Source organism: Apostichopus japonicus, chromosome 17, assembly GCF_037975245.1.
Source record: "Apostichopus japonicus isolate 1M-3 chromosome 17, ASM3797524v1, whole genome shotgun sequence".
NCBI classification, from domain to species: domain Eukaryota; kingdom Metazoa; phylum Echinodermata; class Holothuroidea; order Aspidochirotida; family Stichopodidae; genus Apostichopus; species Apostichopus japonicus.
This window is the reverse complement of record NC_092577.1, coordinates 1409840-1424061: the sequence shown is the minus strand read 5'-3', so window position 1 is coordinate 1424061 and position 14222 is coordinate 1409840. Positions and strand designations below refer to the sequence as shown.

Here is a 14222-nt window from a genome sequence, read left to right as displayed (position 1 = left end):
AGCAGCAGGCGGATTCCGACAGCGCCCTCATCGGCTTAATGCAAAAATACTACACTAAACAGCTAAAACAGCAAAAATGACAATCCCCATTAATTGCTCAATTTAACCCAGTGATAATTTTTGTGCCAGCAAATGACCATCATAAATGAATGTAAAGGACATTATTCTTTCGTTTTCATGACTTATTATGACAATCGAAGGGGTCTACTACCAGCAGCAGGCGGATTCCGGCAGCGCCCTCATCGGCTTAATGCAAAAATACTACTATGTATACGGGAGCAACCCCTTGTAGTGTGTTGTATGTGTGGCCAGCGTTTGTAACCGAAAGAAAAACATCCGATTTGATTATCCCAAATGTAACTAAAACAAAACAATAATATCCCTTACATTCGATTATGACGGTAATTTAATGGCAAAATTGTTTAACCTTATTTGGTCTATATAGTACCTTGTTTACTCTGATGTCAACTTTGCAACAAGCATCGTACATGTAAACACGCTGAATTAATCATTTAAGTCCTGTATATTTCTACTGTAAAATTAACTTTATTCTTAAGATCGAAAATTACACTAAGAGAAACCGTATTAATAGCTACAATGAGGTCTGCAAATATCGGATGTCTTACAGGCAGGACTTCAGTTAAGACCGGTTTACTGGTCTAACCTGCAGGGTGGGTAGGAAAACATGTTTAAGAAGGTTTTCTTCATGCTAGTATAATGTTTATGGTAATTTGCTTTTCTCTTTTCACAAAGTATCTATCTTAACTATCTTCAAAGACTATAGTTTTTTGCGAGGAATAATAACGATGGAAAAAAGAAGATCGTAGAATTTATGGAGGTGGTTTACATTCTGCATTTATTTCATTTTTGGACTGCCTTTGGGCCCTCCATCCTCATTCATCTTTCTGCACGGTTATAACATGGTATAATATCACAAAAAAATACAACCAAAATGTTTGCTGTTTCTTTTCAGCTTCGGGGGTGGGAAAACAATTAGGGTCTGGGGGGCACTTATCTTGTTAGGGCTGGCTATAAAGGTTAGGGACAACTTCTCTATTAGGAAGTTGATTTAGATCCATAGGGAACAATATTTGGAATTGATAATTTTTTTTAAAAATCCAAATATATGCAAATTAGGTCGCAATTTAATTTTAATTGGAAAACACCAAAATACAATAAAATCACTACGGACTTCAAAATTGACTTCAAATTGTATGATAAAGGTTCTTCTGGGGCTGCTCTTTCAGATGATACCTTATTTTCTGAAATCTGTTGAGGATTGACAGAGTTATGACTGATTTAATTTGTTGTTTACTTTGTTTACTTTGTTTACTTTCTACAAATACAGCCTAACGTTGGCATAACGTTAGGCCTAGCCTAGCCATTTTTGTAAAAAACGCTATGGAACTTACAATTTCTGGGTCCTCAAAGGACCGAACCTTGATAAACTGGTTCGACCAGAAGGTCCTGGACCTCATCAAGGTATCTGACCAATCGTCCCACATCTTTAGGGCCTATTGGGCCGTAATTTGGGACGCTGTGTGCAGCCACGACCTATTTGAAAATATCCACTACGTTGAAATGTACACTAAACATTCAGTATTGCCGTTCTTACACAATATTGCGCAAGAACGTCGGTTGCTATAGACTTACAAAGGAATGTAATGGCGCTATGTCATAACTATCAATTACAAAAAAGTGAGCGGCCTAAATATCAACAATAAGAAGAAAAAAACACGTACGTAGGTTGAAGCGTTCGGGAACGAGAATTCGATCAAAAATGAACGGATTTGGACGATTTTGGTGTCAAATTACAGGTAATTTCAAGGACATTTGCATTTTTCTCAGAACTCTCTATAGATATATTCCTGAAATGCTCAGAATATGTTCAAAACATGTTAGGGTTTATACCAAATATGATGGGGGGGTTTGTTCAACTCTTATTTTCTCTCACGATTTAGTTGAAGCGAACATCGATTTTTAGCCAAATTACGTCATTTTCAGATTAACCTTTGACCTTTGAGCCCCACCCACTAAAAAAAATCACAGTGACCCCCCTTTTTATTTGTTTTATACACAAACGTATGGTCTTAGATACATTTCAATACCTAAATGAATGTTGTAGGATGTAAGATGGCTGAGTAATAATTTTTTTTAAATTCAAAGATGAGTTGGGGTCGATAACGACCCAAATTGCGTGAAAGGGGTTAAATGTTATGCATTATTTGACATCGGAATTTTACAACACCCCGTGTCAGGTTAGATTTAGTAAACTTAAAAAAAACAGACACCCTGCAAGTGTTTACACGTGCCATTTACGTGTGTGTCTAGATAATACAGAAAAACAAAGGCTTTGATCAACAAATTTTATGTGAAACGAATATTTCCCATCATGCAATGCACTGCCGTGAAATGAATATGTTGAATATATGTTATCTTCCTCATCCAGCATGCTCTCGAGATGTGGTTTTAATAAGTATACATGGATAGTTTGTGCCTGATTTTATGATGTGAGTATCCTCACAAGGTGTGCTACTTTAAATAATGCAGAAAAAACAGCACCTAGAAGTTGAAACGAGTTTCATTTTGTGTAATGTACATAAAGCCAGAAACGTGCATGGCGTATGTGGCAAGAACTAATTAAAGTAGTTGTACATAAATGCAACTGTAGCAAGATTATTATTTCGTCGACTGTATCTTTCTTGAGTGTATTTGAGTATGTCTTTTTCATTTCAATTTCTGTCTATTACAAAATTACTACAGAATCTCTTTCTTTTGGGAGGTTTTGAAAATTCACCTTTATGGATGTATTGTGCAACCCACCCCCCCCCCCTCCCACCTCGTTTTAAATTTACAGAAGAAAAATGACAAATGTAATCAACTACGACACTCATGCACTTCTAGACACCTACATTAAAATGGAATGGGCTCAACATCCCCCACCTCCGAAAGCATGTTTGAAAACTAATTTTCACAGTGTTGTCTTCGTTTCCCCGACGGCTGCCAATAGGATGGTGTATGCAGATTATGTAGAAGACCGGAGTAGTTCATTATGAAAGTTTTCACAACACTTTCACCGCATACATTTTGTATTAATGGTGTCATGAATTAATTTGTGCCAAGGCATCTCTAAAGAAAGTATGTTAAATTAGTAGTTACTTTACTTTAATATAAAGTGCACTTAATAAGAAAGTATTCTGAGTCTTAATTTACTTTAAAATACACTCATCAGATACGGAAAAACATTTTACATATCCTGCGTAAATTTCTAATGATTTCATTAAATAGGAAATTGATGTATGAAATAGCGCCCTCACTTAGAGGAAAAGTATTAAAATATAAATTCGTAGATCAATAAACGACAAAGACGATTGGGGCAATTTTTACATCCACAGCTCTAGTTTTCAGGCAACTTCAAAGTTAAAGTGAACGGTTCCAATTATCCAATTTCGGTTAAACGCTGATAACTCCACAACGGTTGGTGATAGTAATTTGTTAACCCGTTTGGAATAACTTATCTTTCAAACAACATAGTTAAGTCTCACAGCAATTATGGGGGCTGTCATTGTTAATGTTTTTGTTCTTTATTGTAGTATTTTTGCAATTAGCCGATGAGGGCGCTGCCGGAATCCGCCTGCTGCTGATAGTAGACCCCCTTCGATTGTCATGAAATGTCATGAAAACGAGAGAAAAATGTTCCTTAAATGCATTGAGAATGGCCATTTGATGGCACAAAAATGACCACGGGGTTATATTGAGCGATTAATTGGGGTTGTCATTTTGGCCGTTTTCGCTCCTAGTGTAGTACTTTGCATGGATCGGATCAGGGCGCTGCCGGATCCGCCTGCTGCTGATAGTAGACCCCCTTCTATTGTCATGAAAAGTCATAAAAATAAAAGAATAGTGTCTCCTACATTCATTTATGATGGTCATTATGTGGCACAAAAATTATCACGGGGTGATTGAGCAATTAATGGGGGTTGTCATTTTTGCTGTTTTTGCTCTTTTTGTAGTATTTTTGCAACTAGCAGATGAGAGCGCTGCCGGAATCCGCCTGCTGCTGATAGTAGACCCCCTTCGATTTGGCATGAAATGTCATGAAAACGAGAGAATAATGTCCCTTAAATGCATTGAGAATGGTCATTTGATGGCACAAAAATTATCACGGGGTTAAATTGAGCAATTAATGGGGGTTGTCATTTTGGCTGTTTTTGCTCTTTAGTGTAGTATTTTTGCATTAAGCCGATGAGGGCGCTGCCGGAATCCGCCTGCTGCTGATAGTAGACCCCCTTCGATTGTCATGAAAAGTCATGAAAACGAGAGAATAATGTCCCTTAAATGCATTGAGAAAGGTCATTTGATGGCACAAAAATTATCACGGGGTTAAATTGAGCAATTAATGGGGGTTGTCATTTTTGCTGTTTTCGCTCTTTAGTGTAGTATTTTTGCATTAAGCCGATGAGGGCGCTGCCGGAATCCGCCTGCTGCTGGTAGTAGACCCACTTCGATTGTCATAAAAAGTCATGAAAATGAAAGAATAATGTCCCCTACATTCATTTATGATAGTCATTTGATGGCACAAAAATTATCACGGGGTTAAATTGAGCAATTCATGGGGGTTGTCATTTTTGCTGTTTTCGCTCTTTAGTGTATTATTTTGCATTGACCCGATGAGGGCGCTGCCGGAATCCGCCTGCTGCTGATAGTAGACCCACTTCGATTGTCTTTAAAAGTCATGAAAATGAAAGAATAATGTCCCCTACATTCATTTATGATAGTCATTTGATGGCACAAAAATGATCACGGGGTTAAATTGAGCAATTCATGGGGGTTGTCATTTTTGCTGTTTTCGCTCTTTAGTGTATTATTTTGCATTGAGCCGATGAGGGCGCTGCCGGAATCCGCCTGCTGCTGATAGTAGACCCCCTTCGATTGTCATGAAAAGTCATGAAAATGAAAGAATAATGTCCCCTACATTCATTTATGATAGTCATTTGATGGCACAAAAATTATCACGGGGTTAAATTGAGCAATTCATGGGGGTTGTCATTTTTGCTGTTTTCGCTCTTTAGTGTATTATTTTGCATTGAGCCGATGAGGGCGCTGCCGGAATCCGCCTGCTGCTGATAGTAGACCCACTTCGATTGTCATGAAAAGTCATGAAAATGAAAGAATAATGTCCCCTACATTCATTTATGATAGTCATTTGATGGCACAAAAATTATCACGGGGTTAAATTGAGCAATTCATGGGGGTTGTCATTTTTGCTGTTTTCGCTCTTTAGTGTATTATTTTGCATTGAGCCGATGAGGGCGCTGCCGGAATCCGCCTGCTGCTGATAGTAGACCCACTTCGATTGTCATGAAAAGTCATGAAAATGAAAGAATAATGTCCCCTACATTCATTTATGATAGTCATTTGATGGCACAAAAATTATCACGGGGTTAAATTGAGCAATTCATGGGGGTTGTCATTTTTGCTGTTTTCGCTCTTTAGTGTATTATTTTGCATTGAGCCGATGAGGGCGCTGCCGGAATCCGCCTGCTGCTGATAGTAGACCCCCTTCGATTGTCATGAAAAGTCATGAAAATGAAAGAATAATGTCCCCTACATTCATTTATGATAGTCATTTGATGGCACAAAAATTATCACGGGGTTAAATTGAGCAATTCATGGGGGTTGTCATTTTTGCTGTTTTCGCTCTTTAGTGTATTATTTTGCATTGAGCCGATGAGGGCGCTGCCGGAATCCGCCTGCTGCTGATAGTAGACCCACTTCGATTGTCATGAAAACTCAACAAAACTAAAGAAAAATGTGCCTTGCATACATATATGATGGTCATTTAATTAGACAAAATTGTGATACTGTTTAATTTACTTAGCAATTATTGGAAGTGCACAGTTTTTGCTGTTCTGCTTGATTCGGGTAGTATTAAGGTTTGTATTGAATCATTCGTGAAAAAAGTCCCCTCCCCACCCCTTCTCCACCTTGGCAATCATGTGTACGCCAGTATTGAGAATTGTAATTTGAATTGTTTGGACAATCAACGCACTTGCATAAATAGAAAACACGTTAACGTGGACTCTTCCAAGTGTTACTGTATGCTATCCTATATTACCCACTTTGCCTTCATCATTCACATGGTTTGTCACGTTACTGCCAGGTGACCGCATTATACCTACTTTAGAGTATAATTTGCTGTTTGCTAGCTCTGTCGGCCAGGTTCAGTCCGGTCTCTAAAGAACCACCCAGGAACACATCACATGACCCTCCATGAATGGTACGCGCGCGCCCAATTGGTATGAATCCTCCAGATTTATTAAACTCGATGAAACTAGGTCAGATTACAGCAATCAGACGTTTCTTTGTTCGCGAGTCATCACGTTACATATCATGTACGTACAGTACTTGGGCATATGATATGATATTGGGTGATGATATAAAACACCTTAATTCAGCCCACTAAAATAGTATACCTAACAAGGACCGTTGGCTCTTGTTAAATATTACCAAGCTTTGCAAAAGAAATCGCAACGGATCAACTGCAAAACTAGTAGAAGATCATCAAGCACTTATCCACGGGAAAGAAAATGTTTCAGATATCCGTAAAGGTGGAACCAGGGTCACCATTACATGATAACACTTTTAACACAGGTAACGGTTCCGCGAATAGTCTAGTTATATTGTATAAAAATTGGCCTATTAAACACCAGTTAGTACCGTTATGCGTTAAATAATGAAGTGATTAAGACTTCTCTAAGTAGATGAGCGACGAAGCATTACTCAATAGGTAGAACAGGATAAATAACCAAGGTTATTATGTAAGACCAGTTTTAACTGCATGCATAATTTATAAGTGTAACATCTTATAATAAATACTGCTGGCCCACAATATTTTTAATGAAATAACAAACGACTGTATTCAATTGTAAAGTTAACTCTCACCCTTAACCTTTATCCCTCACTTGTATTTATCCGAAATGCTAAGACGATAAAGGAATAATGCCCTTTATTTTTGTAACAATAGTTTAATCTTTATGTTTATTGATGCATGTTACAGTAGCTGTCGGCGAGCCCTGGCTCGCTTGTAGAGAAGGCTAGTTGAGTTGGCCAAGAGTTGTTAGATAGTACGTTTGATTAAATATATGTTACGCAGGAATCCAGTGTTGTACAAAGTACTTTTGATTAAATGTATGTTATGCACGAATCCAGTGTTGTACATAGTACTTTTGATTAAATATTTGTTACGCAGAGTTCACAGTGTTGTACATAGTACAATTTTGTATCCTTCCGAACTCTACATTTACCGTAATCGGCCATGCTTACATAAGAAAACATGACCAAATACATCACTGTATTGTATCTTTGTTTTCAAGGGACTGTGCAGTCACTGGATTCCATATAATATCTCCAGATGAGAAATGTTCACAGAAATGACCACACCTTTTACAAACTTTCCTTGGAATTGACTTGAATCTATAAGCTGGCTACATATTCAATGGTTTTACACACCGCTTCAATACAGTATATGAAACATCTTGCAAGCGTTGAACTTTTGTAAAATTTGACTTTAAGGATCTCAGATCATCTAAATTTTAAGGGCAGTATTTTACATGGAAAACAACTCTTTGAATTGTTTAATAAGTGCATATAGCACTTACCCTCCAAGGTTTTCTTTTTGACATCAATTCGCAATTTTCATCTAGGGAAAAAATCCTAAGGTGTTCTAGACTCAAGCATTTGAACATCATCCTGGAAACCAAGTGCCACAAACACCCAAAAAGGCCCTCAAAACTCCACTTTTCCTGTAAACGTATCGTGTAACCCTTAATGTCTTTATGGAGTGTGGAAGTAGGATGGGATATATTGGTTGGATTTGTTTCATTTTTTTGAGGATGCTCTGCTAGTCTGGTGACAATGTGGATAAAACTATTAAGTGAAAGTTATTGCACTCTGCTAATTGAAAAGCCCATCTCAATAACCTTGTTGACAATTTCACATCAGTGCAAGAACCTCCCTGATCACTTAAAAATAGCAAGACCTTGTTGAAAGCAAATCTTGTCTGTAGTAATAAATGAAATATTCTCATTTATGAAAAGAAGAATTACTAAAACAGTTGGTTTCTGTTGTCATAATTTTGTGTTTCGTGTTTTGCTTAAATTTTCAGTATCGCAAGGACTGTTCTCTGGACACATTGCTCACTCAAATCACCAAGGACATCAACAGGATGCTAGAAAGGAAGAAATGGAGTCTGTGGAACCAGTTGATAGCTACTCATGTCATCTGTTACTCAGCCTGGAGGATGAGGCCAATGATGGGGAAACATCCTCTGGCGATACTAAACAAATAATAGGGAAACCAAAACAGACAGAGAATTGTGCACTTCATAGAGGAGAGAATCCTGACAACGGTATTGATGGCAGCAAGCTGTTTACTCACACTGGAAGTGTGGAAAAACATGAAAAAACATATGCAGGAGAGAGGTCCTATCAGTGTAACTACTGTGAAAAAAAGTATGCCCTAGCTTCAAGATTGAAGAGGCATGTAAGAACACATACAGGAGAGAAACCTTATCAGTGTAGTCACTGTAAGAAAATGTTTGCTTATTCTGGACAAATGAGGGTACATGAAAGAACACATTCAGGAGAGAAGCCTTATCAGTGTAATTACTGCAACAAAAAGTTTTACCTAGTTGCTAGATTGAAGAGCCATGAAAAAACACATACAGGAGAGAAACCTTATCAGTGTAACTACTGTGACAAAAAGTTTGCTGAATCTGGACAAATGAGGATACATGAAAGAACACATACAGGAGAGAAGCCTTATCAGTGCAACTACTGTGACAAAAAGTTTGCTGAATCTGGACATATGAGGAAGCATGAAAGAACACACACAGGAGAGAAACCTTATCAGTGTAAATACTGTGACAAAAATTTTGCCCATGTTTCTAATTTAAAGGTTCATAAAAGAAAACATACAGGAGAGAAGCCTTATCAGTGTAACTATTGTAAAAAAATGTTTGCAGATTCTGGAGAAATGAGAAGACATGAAAGAACACATACAGGAGAGAAGCCATATCAGTGTAACTATTGTAAGCAAAAGTTTGCTTTATCTGAAAGTTTGAGAACACATAAAATAGTACATACAGGAGAGAAGCCTCATCAGTGTAAATACTGTAATAGAATGTTTGCTCAATCTGACACTTTGAGGATACATGAAAGAACACACACAGGAAAGAAAACATATCAGTGCAACTACTGTAAGAAAACCTTTGCTTACTCTGGACAGTTGAAGATACATGAAAGAATACATACAGGAGAGAAGCCTTATCAGTGTAACTACTGTGACAAAAAGTTTGCCCAAGCCTCTAGTTTGAAGAGGCATGAAAGAACACATACAGGAGAGAAGCCTTATCAGTGTAACTACTGTGACCAAAAGTTTGCCCAGGCTGCTAGTTTAAAGAGGCATGTAAGAACACATGCAGGTGAGAAAACTTATCAGTGTAATTACTGCGACAAAAAGTTTGCTGAATCTAAAAAAATGAGGATACATGAAAGAAAACATACAGGAGAGAAGGCTTATCAGTGCAAATACTGTGACAAATCGTATGCTTACTCTGCACAAACGAAGATACATGAAAGAACACACACAGGAATGAAGCCTTATCAGTGTAACTACTGTGAGACAATGTTTGCTCACTCTGGACAATTGAAGATACATGAAAGAATACATACAGGAGAGAAGCCTTATCAATGTAACTACTGTGACAAAAAATTTGCCCAAGTTTCTAGTTTGAAGAGGCATGAAAGACGGCACACAGGAGAGAAGCCTTATCAGTGTAACTACTGTGAGAAAATGTTTGCTGAATCTGGAAAACTGAGGATACATGAAAGAACACACACAGGAGAGAAGCCATATCAGTGCAAGTATTGTGACAAACAGTTTGCCCAATCCTCTAGTTTGAAGAGCCATGAAAGAACACATACAGGAGAGAAGCCATATCAGTGTAACTATTGTAAGAAAATGTTTGCTGAATCTGGAACAATGAGGAGACATGAAAGAAGACACACAGAAAAGAAGTCTTATCAGTGTAACTACTGTGACAAAAAGTTTGATTTATTTGAAAATTTGAGTAAACATGAAGTAATACATACAGGGGAGAAACCTTATCAGTGTGAGTACTGTGACAAATCATTTACCAAAGCTGGTAGTTTGAAGATCCACAAAAGAACACATACAGGAGAGAAGCCATATCAGTGTAAATACTGTGACAAAGCATTTACCCAAGCTGGTAGTTTGAAGAACCATGAAAGAACACATACTGGAGAGAAGCCATATCAGTGTAAATACTGTGACAAAACGCTTACTCAAGTTTCTAGTTTGAAGAGCCATGAAAGACGGCACAGAGGAGAGAAGCCTTATCAGTGTAAATACTGTAAGAAAATGTTTGCTGAATCTGGAAAACTGAGGATACATGAAAGAACACACACAGGAGAGAAGCCATATCAGTGCAATTATTGTGACAAACAGTTTGCCCAATCCTCTAATTTGAAGAGGCATGAAAGAACACATACAGGGGAGAAGCCTTATCAGTGTTGCTACTGTGACAAAAAGTTTGTCCAAGCTGCTAGTTTAAAGAGCCATGAAATAAGACACACAGTTGAGAAGCCTTATCAGTGAAACTACTGTGGCATAAACCTTTACCCAAGCCTCTAGTTTGAAGCGCCATGAAAGAACACACACAGGAGAGTAGCCTTATCAGTGTAGCTACTGTAAGAAATTGTTTGCTCTGTCTCAAAATTTGAAGATACATGAAAGAACACATACAGAAGAGAAGCCGTATTACTTATGTGTGTAAATACTGTAAGAAAATGTTTGCTCGATCTGGAAAATTGAGTACATCTTAAAAGAACACACAGGGGAGAAGCTTTATCAGTTTATCTACTATAAGAAAATATTTGCTCTGTCTCAAAATTTGATGACACATGAAGGAACCCACACAGGAGAGAAGCCTTATCAGTGTTACTGCTGTAAGAAATCGTTTGTTGTATCGAGAGAAATGTCCATATACTCTAACTGTTACGTGTTCCAATGATGCATTCTGGGGTATATTGAGACTATAAATTTGATCTACTGGACACACACATGCCTGTCAATGCCTAACTTGTATTTTTGAGTGAGTATGAAAAAGGAATGCAGTGAAAAGGAGGAGTACACCTCACATTACCTGGATCTATGCCTAGGTATAAATCAATGTTTCAGGTTACTGATCCTGACTGAACCACTCACCTCCAACTGCTGCTTCTGCTTGATAGCATGCAAACACCACTAGTTGGCTGGTTATCAACTCTGGGCCTACCAACATTCTTCAAGTTCATGTTGTAAAGTAAACTAAGGTAATAGCACAAAGATGTACCAGAGATTTACACAATCTGTAATACTAGGGGTATGCTGAAAGGGGTAGGCAAAGCCTGGGGGTGGGGAAGTGAGGGGGTGGTAGAATTTTATCATGCCACAAGCCCCACCTATGTTGGAGCTAAAACGTTCAGTGGTGGACAATTCCAGAATTCAAAAGTATTTGTTAGCACAACCTTGCATTTGGAACGATACTATGGAGCTAATTTATAGTTTCAACTTGCACAAAAAAACTCCATTTGGTCTCTTAGTCTTGCATTAACTATTTTCAACTGCCCAATGTGAGCCTCGTGAAGTTAGCTAGAAACTACCCCTCACTTGTAACATTCTTATCTGACAACAACTCATCCATTAATTGAGGTTCATGCACCTCAGTCGTGCAACTCAGTCCAGGGAAATTTGAAACCCCTACTGTATGTGGGCAGGGGTGGGAGTCGTCCCCTAAATTTGCCAGTGATGTGCATTTTCCCCACCTCCCAAATGGCTTCCCCTAAACAGTTTGCTTGCTTCCCTCTCCCTATCTCACCTCCCCATACAGTGGCACATATGCAGTCAGGTTGGTGTGTGTGTGTGTCTGTGACACTTGCAGGGGCGGATCCAGGGGGGGGGGGTCCGGGGGGCCCGGGCCCCCCCTTCTTGAAAATCCTGATTTTTTTTTTTTTTTACCGCGTTCGAGGGAAAGGGCCCCATGCGTGATCAGTGGCGTAGCTACGGGGGGCCTGGGGGGCCGAGGCCCCCCATGAAATAGGCTGGCCCCCCACTGGCCCCCCACTGGGAATGGGGTAAAATAAAATGTTGTAAAAAAATAAGTGCGATTCACTTATATTTTTTGTTCAATAATTTGGGAAATAGAGTTACACAATTATCTCGTCTGCATCTGGCAGAATAAGAAAATACAATATCTGTAGTAATCATGAGAATGGTCACACAGCATGGCATGGCAATGGTCGATGCGACGATTGCGACCATATACCACGAACCTTGTTGTGCTGCGCGATATCGATATCTGCTGAAAATGTGATCAGTGCTTCCACCTAGCGCAACAATTTATCAAAAGATTGGCTCCGTTTGTACTGAGCCGAGGTATCAGGTTTTCATATATTGCCTCGAGTCAAATGGGAAGTGCCGTTTCCGGCCATCTGGGGGGGTTTGTAAAGCCAAAAATTTTCTTGTACGCTCCGCGCCAACTGATGATGGCGCTCCGCTTAGATAGTCTTACGTTCAGGCGCGGCTGGACCAGTCAGACCCCCCTGTCACAAATCCTGCATCCGCCCCTGATATGTCATTGAATATTCCACAAAACAACTTTTTTATGCCCACGAAACTGTCGAAACACTACTGGTAGAGCTATAAAATATTGGGAATTCTGAAATTCCTGCAAACATGTGGCTGTGCCTGTTCAATACTCACTACTGTATCGCCTTAAAAAATGATGAGTGGAAATAGTTTCTCCAGGACCGTATCGTATCGTGGGTATCGAGTGCGTCTGATATACGAACGTACGTAGTACGTACGTACGTCTATGATGATATGCACTGTACTGATAAAAACATAGGTGAATTTCACTCCATGGGAGTGATCACTGAGCACATTCCGGTATAAGAGTGATTTTCACTCCATTGGAGTAAATCTTAACTCCTAATAGAGTTATATTCACTAATATTAGGAGTGAGGGTTAACTCCAATAGAGTTAAATTTCACTCTTAATTTGAAGTGCGCCGAGTGATCACTCCAATGGAATGAAATCCACTCATTTGTTTTTAGAGCGTTGCTAGATATATGAAGAAGAAATTTCCACAGCAATACATGTTATCGGTCATCGATTGGCACAAAAAGCCAGATTCTGATGACAGCTGCCTCAAGAAACCCAATAAATGGCCTAATTAGCACCGAGCCACCAATGTGGACCATTACCGAAACATCGATGCGTGTTAGTCTTCCATCCCCTTCCTCTAATGCTATTTAAGTCCACATGTGGGCATATCCTGCAAACCTACCGGTAGCCCACAGGGGTTTGAGTTGGGAGAAAGGCCTTGACAGCTTGAAATGACAAATGATGCCAACTTCCCTCAAGTTAAAAGTCTGGCTGAGTTGGCAAGGCCAGTCAGCATGAAAGAGAAAAAACTTTTTTTGCATTTCTTTTTGGTTGCTATTTTGCCTCACAGGTGCCATCTCCTGCGATCTGGGGGGTGCTGAAATCTCAAATTTTCTCTGTATGCTCCGCGCCAACCAAGGTGGCGCTCCGCTTAGATAGTAACCTCCGGCACTCCCACAAGAAAGAACAGCCCCCCATGGGCCCCCACTCAAAAAATCCTAGCTACGCCACTGTGCGTGTAATTTTTTGTAAAATAAATTTGCAAAAAGAGTACACCATTCTGATAAAGTGAAGGTGAGAGGGGCACTCTGACTGCATCAATAGTCTCCATCTGGAAGGGGGCATCCAAGATGAAATGCCCTGGAGTAGCCTGGTAAAAAGTAGTTTGCATCACCACCCTACTCTCCAAAGACGTAAATCCCAGCTCATTGCTCGAAATTGCAAATATATGCCCGGCAAACCATGAATACATGATTTATTGGAAATAAATTTTACTCCAAACTTTCACGAAAAGTAGCACCAGATTGCACCGAGGACCTCCATATTTTGTGAAATTTTCCAAAGGGGAGGGGGGCACCCACTCCCCTTAGACCCCTCCCCCAGGACGACGATTAGGCATTTCCCATCTGGGCCCCCCCCCCCCCCCCCTTCGGTGAAATCCTGGATCCGCCACTGACTTGTGTGGGTCTGCAATAACTCAACAACGGAGTGA

General features: G+C 39.4%; 1 pseudogene; it reads left to right on the top strand.

The window, feature by feature from the left end:
• LOC139984509 (uncharacterized) overlaps positions 1 to 11144 on the top strand; it is a 58041-nt pseudogene extending 46897 nt beyond the window's left edge.
• Positions 11145 to 14222: the final 3078 nt, after the last annotated feature.